At 37.8% G+C, this 13,621-nt stretch overlaps 1 pseudogene; it reads right to left on the bottom strand.

Moving 5' to 3' along the window:
* Nucleotides 1-2,486: 2,486 nt before the first annotated feature.
* Nucleotides 2,487-3,401, bottom strand: LOC148013784 (uncharacterized; annotated as a pseudogene).
* Between the last annotated feature and the right edge of the window lie 10,220 nt (nt 3,402-13,621).

The following is a 13,621-nucleotide window of genomic DNA, read 5'->3' as shown; positions in this document are numbered from 1 at the left end:
TAAATCCAATAGATCTATCGATACATTTCCATTTAAATTCTTTTTAAATTATCTCTTCTCTTCTCTTGTATAATAATTTTCTTTTATTCTTATTAATTATTTCTTTTATGTTGTAGATTAACACACCACGTATACTCTTAATTATGTCAAATCAAAAATACCATGTTTATACATATATTTTCTTTAACAAGAATAAAATTTAAAAAATTTAAGAAATTTACTAAAGCATCAAAAATTTGTTTTTTATTTTTTCCATGGAAATATCATAATTTTTTATTGATGCAAAATAAAAAAAACTAAATTTTAACTCAAAAATAAAAAAAATTACTTTTAAAACATATTAAATAATCTTTAAATATTGTAAAAAAATTTCAATAAACTTTCAACATCATAAACTTCATAAGAAAAATATTATGACTCATAATTATGCAACTAAAAGTTTTATTAAAATTCATATATTCTCTCTTAAAGTCATTTTAAAGCATTTTTAATTATTTTTTATTTTTAAGATATATTAAAAATCTTCCAAAATTTCTAGAAAATTTTTAAATACTTTTAATAGTATATACCTCATTAAACAAATACTATATCTCACAATTATTTAACCACATATATTTTTTAAAAAATTATCTATGTCATTTTTAAACCATTTTAAAGTATTTTTAACTATTTTTATTTTTAAAATATAAAATTAGACCTATATAAATTCTAACAACTATCCGGAGTTGAAAATGAGGTTCAAAGACATTTATAAAAATTCTAAACCAAAGAAATGTTTATGATGAATCACTTATTTATGTTAAACGAGGTAGGGCACTTACATAAAGTAGGAGAGTCGCAATTACACTTTTTAAAACTGTGTCCTTTGCAATCCCAGCCAAGGGAAGTCTATCTAGTTGTTTCAAATAGCAAGCTCATCATTTCTTGCTTCCTTGAGTTTTCATTTTCACATTGCATTGTTGCCATAGGAATGGCTACTTATAACTCTCTTAAGATTAATCTTGATTAATTTTAAGCTTAAGAGCTTAGCTTCCATAGTTTCATGTCAACGACTAAGAGGAGAGAAAGAGAGTAATTCAATATCTCTAGCATGCTTCCACGAAATCAAGAGTGAACTAGATCGATTGGAAGGCAACAAGTTATTCTCCTACCCTATCACTTCAGAGAAGGGGGTACATTGAAGCTCCAAATTTGAGGTTGGAGGAGAAGGCAATGGCGATCTTCATGTAAGGGGCATGAGTTTCAATTCTCCCCTCTTTTTCCTTTCCAATTACATTTCCTTGCTCCATTTCTTGGTTTTGGTTAGCTCAAAAAGCCTCTTTCTCTCTCCCTCTCTTCAATGATGGCGCCCAGGAATATGGCACCCTCTTCTTCATCATGTTCATTCTCTCTCTCTCTCTCTCTCTCTCTCTCTCTCTCTCTCTCTCTCTCTCTTTGATGAATGGAATATAGACTATTATACTTGGAGCATCTGTAATGCTTTCATTCTAGACTCCCATTCTGGCATGCATAACCTTAGCAGTCACTTGCAAAGCCTCCTTCAGTGGCAATTGAGCACCATGGAGTGTGTAGGTCTTCTTACTAGGGATGATCTGGCTCCTTGCGGTGCTGCTATCTCTTGAGTCACTTTGTTCAATACATAGTAGTCATGTGACTCTGGTACATTCAAGGACATGGCAATCTCTCCATTGCAACGTAAATGCTCTCTCTCTCTCTCTCTCTCTCTATCTATTTGTATCTACACAAGATGCACAAATAAAGTGGGTGAAAGAGGGTAGGGTAAGGTAAGACAAGTCATGATCTTGGGACACCATGTCTGCAGGGGGAACAGATGACACGTAGGCAAGTGACTCTCTCTCACCACCCTCCGTCTCCTACCTTTCCTCATCTGATTTGTCAAAATCAAGGCACAATCAATATCATAATCATGATTATCTTGTCAATGTACCTTCTCAATTGCAGCAGCTATGGTGGATCATTCGACTTTCCATCAAAGAGTTGCACGCTCCAAAGGAATCATCGGCAAGCTCATTATCCACAGGATTGATACGCCCTCCTCTTCTACAAATCCTCGTTTCAGTTTTTTTTCTATATTTTTATGTCATCAATTCGAGGATCACACAAGTGGCCTCTCGCAACTTCTTATTTTCCCCAATATTCCAATTTGGCCATGATGGCACCCCCTCTTCTCCTTGTGATATAGTCTGCTTATGAATATCCCCTCACGATGCTCTTCTGTATTCTCGAAATATATGGATAAGTGGCATTGCACACAATTTTTTTTTAAATTGAGGCTTTTTTTCTCAGTCTACTGGCACCCTTCTTCTTCACGACCCCTCCTATCTCCAACACTCTCCAACGGCCTCTCCTCTTACTAATTTTTACTTTTTTTCTTTTTAATTCATTTCCTTCCCTTCCAACTTGTTACTGATAGTTGGACTATTATCTGTACCAATCATGTTTCTTATACCTCATTTTTCCTACAATCTCCATGTTTACTTTAAACATATAACGAATGATGCCTACAAACTCAAGTCAAGACTTCAGTGAGCTGCCAAAGTGAGTATCATACTAATATCCCCAGGTCATGGTTCTAGTGACCCTTTGATTCCTTGAGAGCCTCTTGGTCACAGCCTTTTCCACACACTTGTGGAACAAGTTCCTCTCATGCTGGCATCTTTCCCTGACCCCTTCCCATGGAGCCTTTCCATTGATTGATTTTCCTTGGAAACCCAAAGATGGGAGAAGCTTGTGGACTATCCATTGAGTATCCACAACTCCCACTTTCTCATATGTAGGCTTCACACACCTCTCTAAAGCGAAGTTAAGACCCCATCCATGAATCAAATCATTATGGATCGGATGCCAAACACATTTCCATGCATTTCTTGAAAATATAGGAGCCATTATCTCGACAAACCCCCTACATGGAGGCTTATTTGGATCTTTGCATCGACCAGAGCTTTCTATAGTCACTCTATGAATTTTTGAAAAAAAAATGTATGCGCATTGTCATTCTCCAAGTCACCTTATGACTTGGCTCTAAAGCAGGTTGAGATATCTCAAGGCCATACTTTTTAACAAGTTCTATATACATTTAAGCATCAAAATTGTCAACACCAAGGTCTTCATCCCATATAAAAATGTACTCATATGGGGCCACAACATCAAGATGTAGAAATTGTTTTGCAAACCACCATTTTGACTATTTTTTTGCATACTAAATTGCTTGGGCACTTAAGTCCTCTATCTAAGAAATGTGAACATTATATTACAAGGTAGGACGTTTGGCCATCTATCTACCCATATGCAAGATCTGACCCAAAGAACTTAAGTCCAATTAGTGAATAGAAAAATAGCATAACAAGTACAAGTAACATCACATCTTCAAGTGGCTCCATACTTCTCTAGAGAGCTTCAAAGATTACTAGCTCATTGCTGAAAAACTCGATGTCACTCAACCAATCTACTAACATTGAAACTGCCCCCAAATGAACTATGCTTTGCATTGCAGGTTAGATTGGTCATGGTTAGGATTCACTAAGGAAATCTATTAGATTTTATCTATAGCACCACCTTTCTCCCATACAAAAACTTCCTTGTATCGACATCTCCTGCCAAACTGCAAAGACATGGCCTCCAAAAACAACAACAATGAACACCGCATCTGCATTAAATTAATGTAAAAAGTTGGTAACAATGTGCCAATTTTATACAATGTTGCTAAAAATTTTTGCAATAGTAGAAATTGGTTCTAGGTGTTGTTAGGGTATCAGTCTCAAGTCCCAGTCCTCTTGGTACCCAAAAACATACCAAGCTCTCATAAGGTGACACTAAATCCTTTTTCTTCTGCTCACTTTTGTTTTTTCTCTAACCATTCTTTTTTTTTTCCCTAGCTAAATGCCACCCTTAGAAAGACAAGGCATCGGCCTCGGGTCTATGACTCATCCCCACAATAACCTATCGAGCCATCACAAGGCAATGAACATCTGCCCTTGAACTTTCCTTTCTTTGGATTTCTTATTTCATGGGTTAAAATCCCTTTTTATGCACCTCCGTATTTTATATATTTCAAATATATTTATTATTTTTAAAAAATCTGGTAGGCTTTCCTAGTTGCCTCATAACTAACAGGGATTCCTAGAAATAGATGCCTAGCAGCTTAATAGAATAGGGTCACTAGGACTACCCTCAAAATAGCTCTTAAAGTGCCCCTGGCAATGTCTTTACAAGGGGCAAACAACTAGCCAAACCTCCCCAAACACACCTAACCTAGCCATAGGACTTCATATATTGAATGCTAGTCCCCAATGAAAGAAAAATAACCCCACATACATATACACATACAACATAAAGGGAAAGAACTCTTAAATGAAGGATATCACCAAACTTGTCCACAAGATGCTTCTATGCAGTTGGAGGCTCCCTCTAGGTGCTTCATCGAATCTAGAGTAGAGAACTTTAAAAAAATACATTAACCACACCCACACCAAACAAACAAATGGCCCTCTTGGACTCATGAAATCAAATAATTCTCTACAAGAATAAAGGGCCCTCTTGGCCTAACAAAATGTAACCATAAAGCACACCATTCAACAATCTACTACTGAAAGTAAACCCTTGGTTCCCATATAAACCCTACTGAAGCACAAAACTAGACCAAGGCGATGGCCATTTAGGCCCTACACTAAATGCATCAAATTATTAGCTAACCCCTTTGCATAAATTGCCATTTAGGCCCTACACTAAATGCATCAAATTATTAGCTAACCCTTTTGCATAAATGGCAAGGGTTATCTGACGAATATGCCATTGAACAATCTGATGCATCCATGACATAATAGGAAGATGGTCAATCATTGCCTGGCTCATAACCCATAGTAACCATCGATAGCCAAAATAGGGAAAGCAATCACCACGGTAGCCCTGGACTAACATCATCAAAAGGCCATTGTAAAATATCCTCAAGACTACATTTACAAAAGACATCTTCAATAAAGGCATAATTAGCCAGGAAGTCTACAAAGTGATTCCACTATCGGGGAATCAGGTAGCAAGTCACTACCTCAAAGCTCTCAAGGGTGTCCAAGGTTGCATGATGGTGCATCCTTAAAATAGGCTCCCTCAGACTATAGATCCCATTCGATTGGTTGATAACTTAATTGCTACTTGCCTTTCACCAATAACTGATAAATACAACCATGCTTGGCTAGATTTAACCCCATAAGCAAGGCCTTTTATTCCATAATATTATTTGTAAAAGCACTACCTAAATACACTCCCATTTTTAAAACCACTTTGATGATGGGGGTCTTTTATGACAATCCCTATACTTGCATTACTTAGCAGGTCCTCGAGAAGCTCCATCAAAATATAATGTATAAAACAAGGCTTCATTGATGTAACCTTCCATGACAATCAACACATTTGTACTTATGATAATCAAAGTCTAATCGAGAGAGGGGGTGTAAGACAAGTACAATCCCTCCTTCCTCACACTAAACTCAATGGGGATGCTAGTAAGAACCCAATGATAGTGGGGGAAATAGACTTGAATATCCCATGTGAAAGAGCCATATTGCTACTCAGTAATGTGATAACTCTTACTCCACTAGATTACTTTTCCTTGGTGATAACATTGCTCTAAAAAAGGAATGACTTTCCCCATCCAATAGTCTTGGTACCTCTGCAAGTTTAAGCTAGATCTTGAAGGACTTGCAAAGGCACCAAGTCCAATGTCAATCCGTACACATAATAGGGCTTCAATTAATGGAAGTTTACTTTAGTTTTGAACTCTACCCCCTAGCAAATCCACTAAAAGAGTTGTAGACCATTCTTTCCAATATGAACAATCTTATAAGGACCATTCCATTCAGGTTCCAACTTGCCAGGGAAGAGCTCACCACAAGAATCATAATATAGGACCAATTGACCCTTAGCAAATTTATACTTCTTAGCATGAAGATCGTGAAGCATTTTCGTCTAATTCTTCCCTACTTTTTGATGTAACAAGGCTTGCAACCAAATCTCATCAAGATGTGCAAGGAAAGTGAGCCTTTCTTGCAACGCTTCCTCTTTACCCAAAGAATGGTTTAGACTAAACCCTTATTGTATGAATCTCAATCTCCAAAGGTAAAACACACTTTCTCATATACTAATTTAAAAGGGGTGTGACATGTAGCTCTTTTGAATATCATATTAAAAGCACAAATAGCTGCAATACAAATTTTTATCCCAATTACGCTTACCTTTAGATATAGTCTTGGATAAAATTCTCACAAGCTACTTATTGGTACTCTCTACTTGCCCATTAGCTTGGGGGTTGTAAGGCGTAGTCTTATTATATATAATCTTTAGATCTTTTGTCAAAGGATCAATCACTTAAAATGTGTTCCATGGTATGACACAAGCTCCTTAGGTGGATGAAAATGGAAAATAATCTGCTCCAAAATAAACTAGCGGTATCCTTGGCATTATCCTTCATCGTAGCATGGGCTTTAGTCCACTTTGTAAAATAGTTTGTCACACCACAATGATATAACGCTTTCATGTAGTTTATGAAAAATATGTAGATCTAATGAAATCAATATCCTGCTTCTCAAATGGTAGTATAGCCATGATAGGAGTCAGTGGGTGCTTTTTTGTGTAGTCAACTATTCAGTAAAGTACCCTCCACAAGTAGAATCATGACACTCTTCCAAGATAAATGGAACCTCATCAAGTATAACACATCGGTGATAAACATCATCAACCCCTTATTTCCAATACAGTGTTCCTACAATCAAGGTAAATTTCAAGGATTACTACCCAAATTTTCTCTTTTCAGCCTTCGACAAAGCAGCTCTACCCTCTCCTATGGATAGATAGTGCATTATGGCAACATATCAGGATGGAATGGGGGCATTATCAATTTTGAATAGATCCTCGAGGTCACTACCTTCAACCAAGACTCCCTTCAGCTCCCCCAAATCCACAAGAAATTCAACAATGCCTTGCAACTTTCGTGGCTTACTCCTAATTTCATAGTCAAACTCTTGCAAAGTAATTAGCCACTATACTAGGTGGTTAGGTGGCTGTAATTTATTCAACAATAGCCTCATCCCCTCTATCTTCAAATAAAATATTAAATGTTCAATATAGGATGTAGTGCCTAAATTTCTTTGTTTTAAAGACCATCCCAAGGCACACTCTCCATGTAGGTATAATTAATCTTAGACACCCCCAGTTTGCGACTGGCAAACGTAATCAAATGGTATGACTTCCCTTCCCAAATCTTGGCTAAACAACACTATATATTGTAGCTACTTCAAACATATAAAATATCTCACCCCTTTTAGGTGCTTTCAAGACTGGCACTTTTGTCAATTCCTGCTTCACATCCTCAAAGGATACTTGGCACAGATCACTCCAAACAAATAGTCAATTCAAGGATAATAGATTCGTCAATGGCAATGTCCTCTCAATTAGTGCATTAATAAATCATCGATAATATCTAATTGACAATAAAAAACTATGCAATTCTTTAGGAGTACGTGGTAGTGGACTTATAGCAATGATAACCTTTATATTTTTAGGATCGCGGTCACAATACCAGCCGAGCTAACCACATGTCCCACTAGCAATCCTTAAAGCACTCCAAAGTGCACTTTCTTGGATTGAGAGTGTTAACCCTCAAAAGACCAAGATTGAAAATTTTTGAAAATTTGGAAGTGAAAGACAGGGAAGTGGAAGATAGCCCCAAGGCAAGAGGAAGACGGAGGACAAAGACGCACTCATAAAAATCTAAAGACACGAAGTGTAGGGCAAAGTCTCAAATGTAAGAGGAAGCGCACAAGAATAAGTGCAAGCAAGAAAAGCATCATGCACATTGTAATTCATTTTGTAAAAGAGCATTGAGCTCTTCATGCAAGTTGCAAATAATTAGAGGGGCGGATTGAGGCAGCCTACACTAATAGGAAGAAGGATAAAAGAGAGTTGAGGAAGGGGGACCATAAAGGAACGGTTGCCCAAGGGGGGGATAGGGCATGTATAAAAGTAAAAAAATGAATGAAGAATCTCATTCTTGTGTATGGCCAAACTTTTTCTCTTCTTACTTCTTACTCTTGCTTCCTTCTTGTTCATGAGAGAGGGAGAGGAGTGTGAGAGAGGGAAAGAGTGTATGTGTGAGAGTGAGGAACCATGGAAAAGCTCTTGTTCTCCTCTCTTCATCTTCTTCGTCTTTCTTTTCCTTTCTTGTGCACATGGCTATGGTGGTCAAAGCTCGGAGCTTGGAGATAGATCTTGTCTGAGAGTGCATCTTGAATCATAAAGCCATTGACAGATGGAGGAGGTACTTGATCAAATCCAAAGGTAAGATCACTATATTTGTGTGGAAGAGTGCACATGGCTATGTGATATAATGAATGTTGAACATGAGATAACAGACATCAACCAAATGTCACACAAGTGAATTAGGTTCCGAGATGGAAGCTTGGACTCATAAACACAATCTTGTGTAGTGGACTAACAATGACACAGACACTTTGTTGGAAGTACAAAAAAGTACTAAAGAAAACAGAATGTGATAAAATTAAAAAAATATGATTTTCAGTAGTCTAGAGTATAGGAGTCCTTGCCTAGTAGTAGCTCCTGGTCTAGTTGTGCTAGGTCAGGGTAGGTAGGTCAGACCACCACTTATAGGATGACTCCTTTCATAGTTCTTTTTAGTGGGACTGTGTTGGAGTAGTTGGTTAGCAACTAGCTTTGGATCAGTGTTAGATTATACTTGGTCTATCCCTTGTGGACTTCATGTCTTGATTTTGTTAGGGGGTAGATTGATGACTGTGTTTGTGCTTTGTGGTGTATTCTATTTGTAGCACCTTGATGCTCTTTATGGTTTATGGTTATGTAGATCAGTTCATGGGTTTGATGGGCTGATTTTCCCTAATGAGAGCTGAACTTTAGAGCTGAATTTAAAGCGTAAAAATGGCATGAGTTCATGGGTTTGACAGACTAATGGTCGCCAATGAGAGCTAAACTTTAGAGTTGAATTTAAAGCGCAAAAATGGCATGAGATCGATAAAAGAGGTGGTTTTAGCATGAAAAAATGGGATTTTGTGGCTCTTGGCATTACAGTCTTTCTCTCTCCTCTTTCTCTCTCTCGCCATAAACGTGGTTTATATAGGTTGAGAGAATGAGGGGAAATGGGTGTCGGTTCGTGAGACAATATACAAGTAATGGATCAAGAAATCGCAAAGAAGGCGTTAGTGGTGGGGGTTGTAAAAGAGCATTAGTGGCTTTCCGTTTTCGAAATACGACACATGTGTATGCGAATTCTAACATAAGCAGTCTTTTATTGAATTTTATAATGAATCTTTTATTTTCGTCATAGAAAATGTTTAAATATGTCTGAAATGATAGAATAATCAATAATTTTTAGCAATTCACGTAATAGAAATCAAAATGGTAAAACTTACAATACAAAATCTAATAAGAAAATGATAATTTCATGGATTTTTGTGGTTCAAATGGTGTTATTATGGAGTTATATTGAATGTAATGCTGAATCATAATCCAAAAAAGCTTCATAAATTTGGAAATTTGAAAAATAGCAATTTAAATTAAAATAAATGATAAAATTTCCTAAAAAATAGATTTTTTGATGGAAAAAATTAGTTGAAGGATGAGAAAAATTATTGAAAATCAAGGAAATGTCCATGAGTGTATAATGGATATAAAACATGAGATTTGGCTTAGTCTACATCCATTTATGTATTAAAGTGGTCATTTAGAGGGTGTTTTTATGGAAAAGATATCGTAAAACATAGAAAACACCTTATATAATAAATGAACACATAAAGAAGCTCAAATGTTAATAATTTTACATAAAAATATAAGTGCTTGTGCATTGAAAGGAAGCATATAGGGTTTGTTTAATATTTTTAAAGAGACAGTAACACTAATTAGTTTGGTGTTGTTTCTAAGCAATGAAGCAATATGTTAGAAAAAAAATCATTGAAAGAATATTTTTCACATGATATCCTAGCTGATTTGTGGTTAATTTATGTGAGTACCATATGGCATTACACCTTACATTTTCATTCTTATACATGGTATAAAAAAAGAAGAATTCTCTTAGATGCATTGCAATTGGTTGTTAAAATTATTGACCAACAATGAGAGTGTGAGGATCCTTGAGTTGTAGGATAGTACGATTTTCTTTAGGGACTTGTATGAGGAAACAAAAAAACTCTCCTAGAACACTTTATCAAAAGAGTGGAAAATGTTATGATTGTGTTCTATGTGTAAGATAGCACATCCTGGGGCCAATCATAGAAGTGTAGGAGAGCTGTTAGGAGCCACATTAATAAGCTTAGGGTTACTCTATATGTATGAAAATCAATGTGCTAGTCACTTGTATGTCTGGTATACTCCTTTTGTTGGAGTTAGAATGGGAAAAATCATTGGGCCACAAATTGATACAAACACGTGATTTATTTGGAGTAGTGCATAGTCCTTAGACGCTCTTGGCTGCGAGGCTATGAGGGTGGTTTGGTGAGCATAGGAGGCATGGCTAGAGCCCTAGAACTAGTGTCGGGCCGTTTTACATCCTGACAACCACCCAAAGTGACAATGATTAAACTAGACTGGATATGATGGTGCCTTTTCCTCATCTATATCCTTGTATATCTTCAACTTTAGACAAGTACATCCACTATAAGGATGGCTGTTGCTCTATATTGTCTAAATGGGAGATTGTTTCAATGGTTGTGTTGCCATGGGCAAAGGCTTGGCTAAACATTAATTGCTGGTAGGAAAGACTGGAAGGGATCTACATGACTATTCAAGTAGATCATTCAATGACTATAGGGATGGCTATTGCTTGAGATGTGGATGGTAGTGCTAGTGATGGAATGGGTGAAGACCTATAACAACTGAAGGTGGAGGTATGTGGGTTAGGGGAGGCCATAAAGCTTCATGATTACACAACTAATGGAGGAATTACTGGTGTGAGAGGTGGGGCAATGATGGTGTGTGAGAAATTGGCATAACGACATTGAGAGTGGAATTTTGCTATCGAGAAGTGCTTAAAAATAGCTAAAAATTATGAATATCAAGGGAAAAATATTAAACGTCGAAGGCGACGGCTCGATCTAGGACGATTTTAAGCGTCAAAGAGCTTTAAAGGCGCTCGAGCGACAGTTGGTGATTTTTGATAATTTTTCAGGCTGTCGTGCGGGTTGTCAGGAGTTTTCGGCCAATGTGGGATGTCAAGCCGGACGCCCAAGATTTTTCAGAGCTCAATTCGGAGTCCGGACGGGGAAGGAGCCAAGAAACATGGCAAGATACGAAAAGGTGGACCAAACTTTGGTCAAGTGGTCATGACCTTTGGGGGGGGGGGGGACATGTAGCATTTTATGCAACAAGCAAATCATGGGCAACATGAAGGAGCATGAAAACGTGAAGGAGGGCGCCATCAGGAGGCACCGAAATTTGCGCCAAGATGCATGGAGGGGAAGATGCAGGCTGAATATAACCCATACAAATGATCATTGCCCTTGCTTCCCCTCTGCCTGCTGGTCATATCGCCGTGCTTCGCTCGCGAAATGGTGGTCTCTATGAAGATCTCTGATTTCAATCTTTCTCTCTCCTCCCTCTCTCTCCTCTAAGGGCAGATTCATGTGGTGAAGAAGAAGAAGAAGAATGGATGACGGATGCTTGTCCAATGAAGACCGGATTGCTCCGTGGTTCAAGAGGAATGAAGATTGCTGATTATGGACTGTCATGAGCATTAATGGCTGCTGGAAATCAGTCCTGAGATATGGCAAATAAAAACCCGCAACCCGCAAAGAACGGTAATTTTATTTTTACAAAGAAAATTGATGTTTTATGCAAGTTGCTTCATGAATATTTGTTCCCATGGGATGATTATGCATTATAATGTTGTTTGCTATGAGTTTGATCAGTTCATGCTCAGAAAATCAGAAAATCATAAGTGTTGTGACTGAAATTAATGGTGTAAAACTCGTAAAACACGCGAAATATGGAAAAATTGGGTGTTTTTGATATATAAATGAAAAATATAATAAGACACACCAACTAAAATTGTGGTTTTGCTACAAATGAACCTAAGGGCCACAGCCCACAACTCATTTTGTATTTTTAGTTATTTAATATTGTAAAAAATACAAGAAAATATAGGAAAAATGGATAAAAATAAGGGAAAAATAGGTTTTGAGTGTGCGAAAAATACTAAAAAATAAGATTCATGTTTGTGTATGTATGGAGGGTCTGAAGTATGAGTTTTAGCCTCAGTTCAGCCCTACCTTTATGTTTTAGTGAGTTTTTATTACTTTTCATACAACAAAAAAATGGAAAATATTACCCTAAACCTATGTGCCGTGCACAATCTAAACGGCGAGGGGGTAAAGAGAATGAGAGTTGTGTTTAAGTGCTGAGAGAAAGAAAAGGCTGATTGTTTTCATCTGTGCATATCATATAGATCGATTGTTAATTTAAAATAAGGATCTAGTAGCACAAGGTCTCCTCGGTGCTAGGTTCGTGCAACGTAGCAATTATGCGTCAGAGAAATTCATTGAAAGAATGCTTTTGCACTAAGCACAATGCTGATTTTTCTTTATTTGAGCACATGGAGATTCACAATTGGCATGAAGCATAAAATGATAAAAGGTATCAGACAATACCTCCTGGATGTATAGCACCTGTATTCTCTAGATTGTGACCAACGTTGAGTGAGTAAGGTTGTCCAAGCTGTAGGCTAGGCGTTGGGTCTAAGGGGAAAGTAAAGTGAGGTATGGTACATCCTGGAATGAAATAATTGGTGCCTTGAGAGAACTATGTGCGAAGTGTTATATATGTTTAGCGACGCATCGAGGGGCCGATCCCCAAGATGTAGGAGAGTCGCAGTGAGGTAGCGGCAGTCAGCCATGGGAGGACATCCTATGATTGTACTTGTGCCATTTGAAAATGTGTTGGGACTCCCTCTGAGGAGTGTTAATTGGGTTAGAGTTGGACTACGATACGTGATAGGAAGGCAAGATGTTTAGGAAGGCAATGTATGATGTGTGTGTCATCAACACTCCTGGCCGTGAGGCCGTGGGACTGTTGAGCGTATGATAGAGGTCGAGCTAGTGCATGAGCCAGTGCTGGCCCATTTTAGGTCCCATCAGTGGTGTGTCTGTCGGGAGCCACTTATAAGTGGTGGTTTTCGGATTTAGGGTTTCTAGGGACCAAAAAGAAGTTGGTTTATGTCCTCTGACAAGGACCGTCAAGCTGAAATTCAGAAAGCAGAACGTGCTAAGAGGGCTAGACGGCGGTTAGAGATCGTAAGCCATTATTCTCCTCAAAGGAGTAGTCCAGTACGTATACGAAGCAGTGGTCTTAGTCACTTAACTACTCCACCTATCCCATTAGGTGCAGGAGGAAGTGTAAGATCTTCCTCTCCTCCACCAAGTTTACCCACTTCAAGTGGGGGGGGGGGGGGGGTGAATTCACCCGTTCAAGCTCCTGTTGCTAATCCGATTGTCACCATGGCACAGCCTATTGCGATTCCTGCAGGGACACCGGATTTACCAGCCTTAGGAGTTCCCTTGCCCATTTTTAATGGGTTAACGGAAGAGGA

This window comes from Lygodium microphyllum, chromosome 26, assembly GCF_053477565.2.
Source record: "Lygodium microphyllum isolate KBCC chromosome 26, Lygodium_microphyllum_v1.1.10, whole genome shotgun sequence".
Classification (NCBI taxonomy): domain Eukaryota; kingdom Viridiplantae; phylum Streptophyta; class Polypodiopsida; order Schizaeales; family Lygodiaceae; genus Lygodium; species Lygodium microphyllum.
This window is presented reverse-complemented; position numbering and strand designations above follow the sequence as displayed.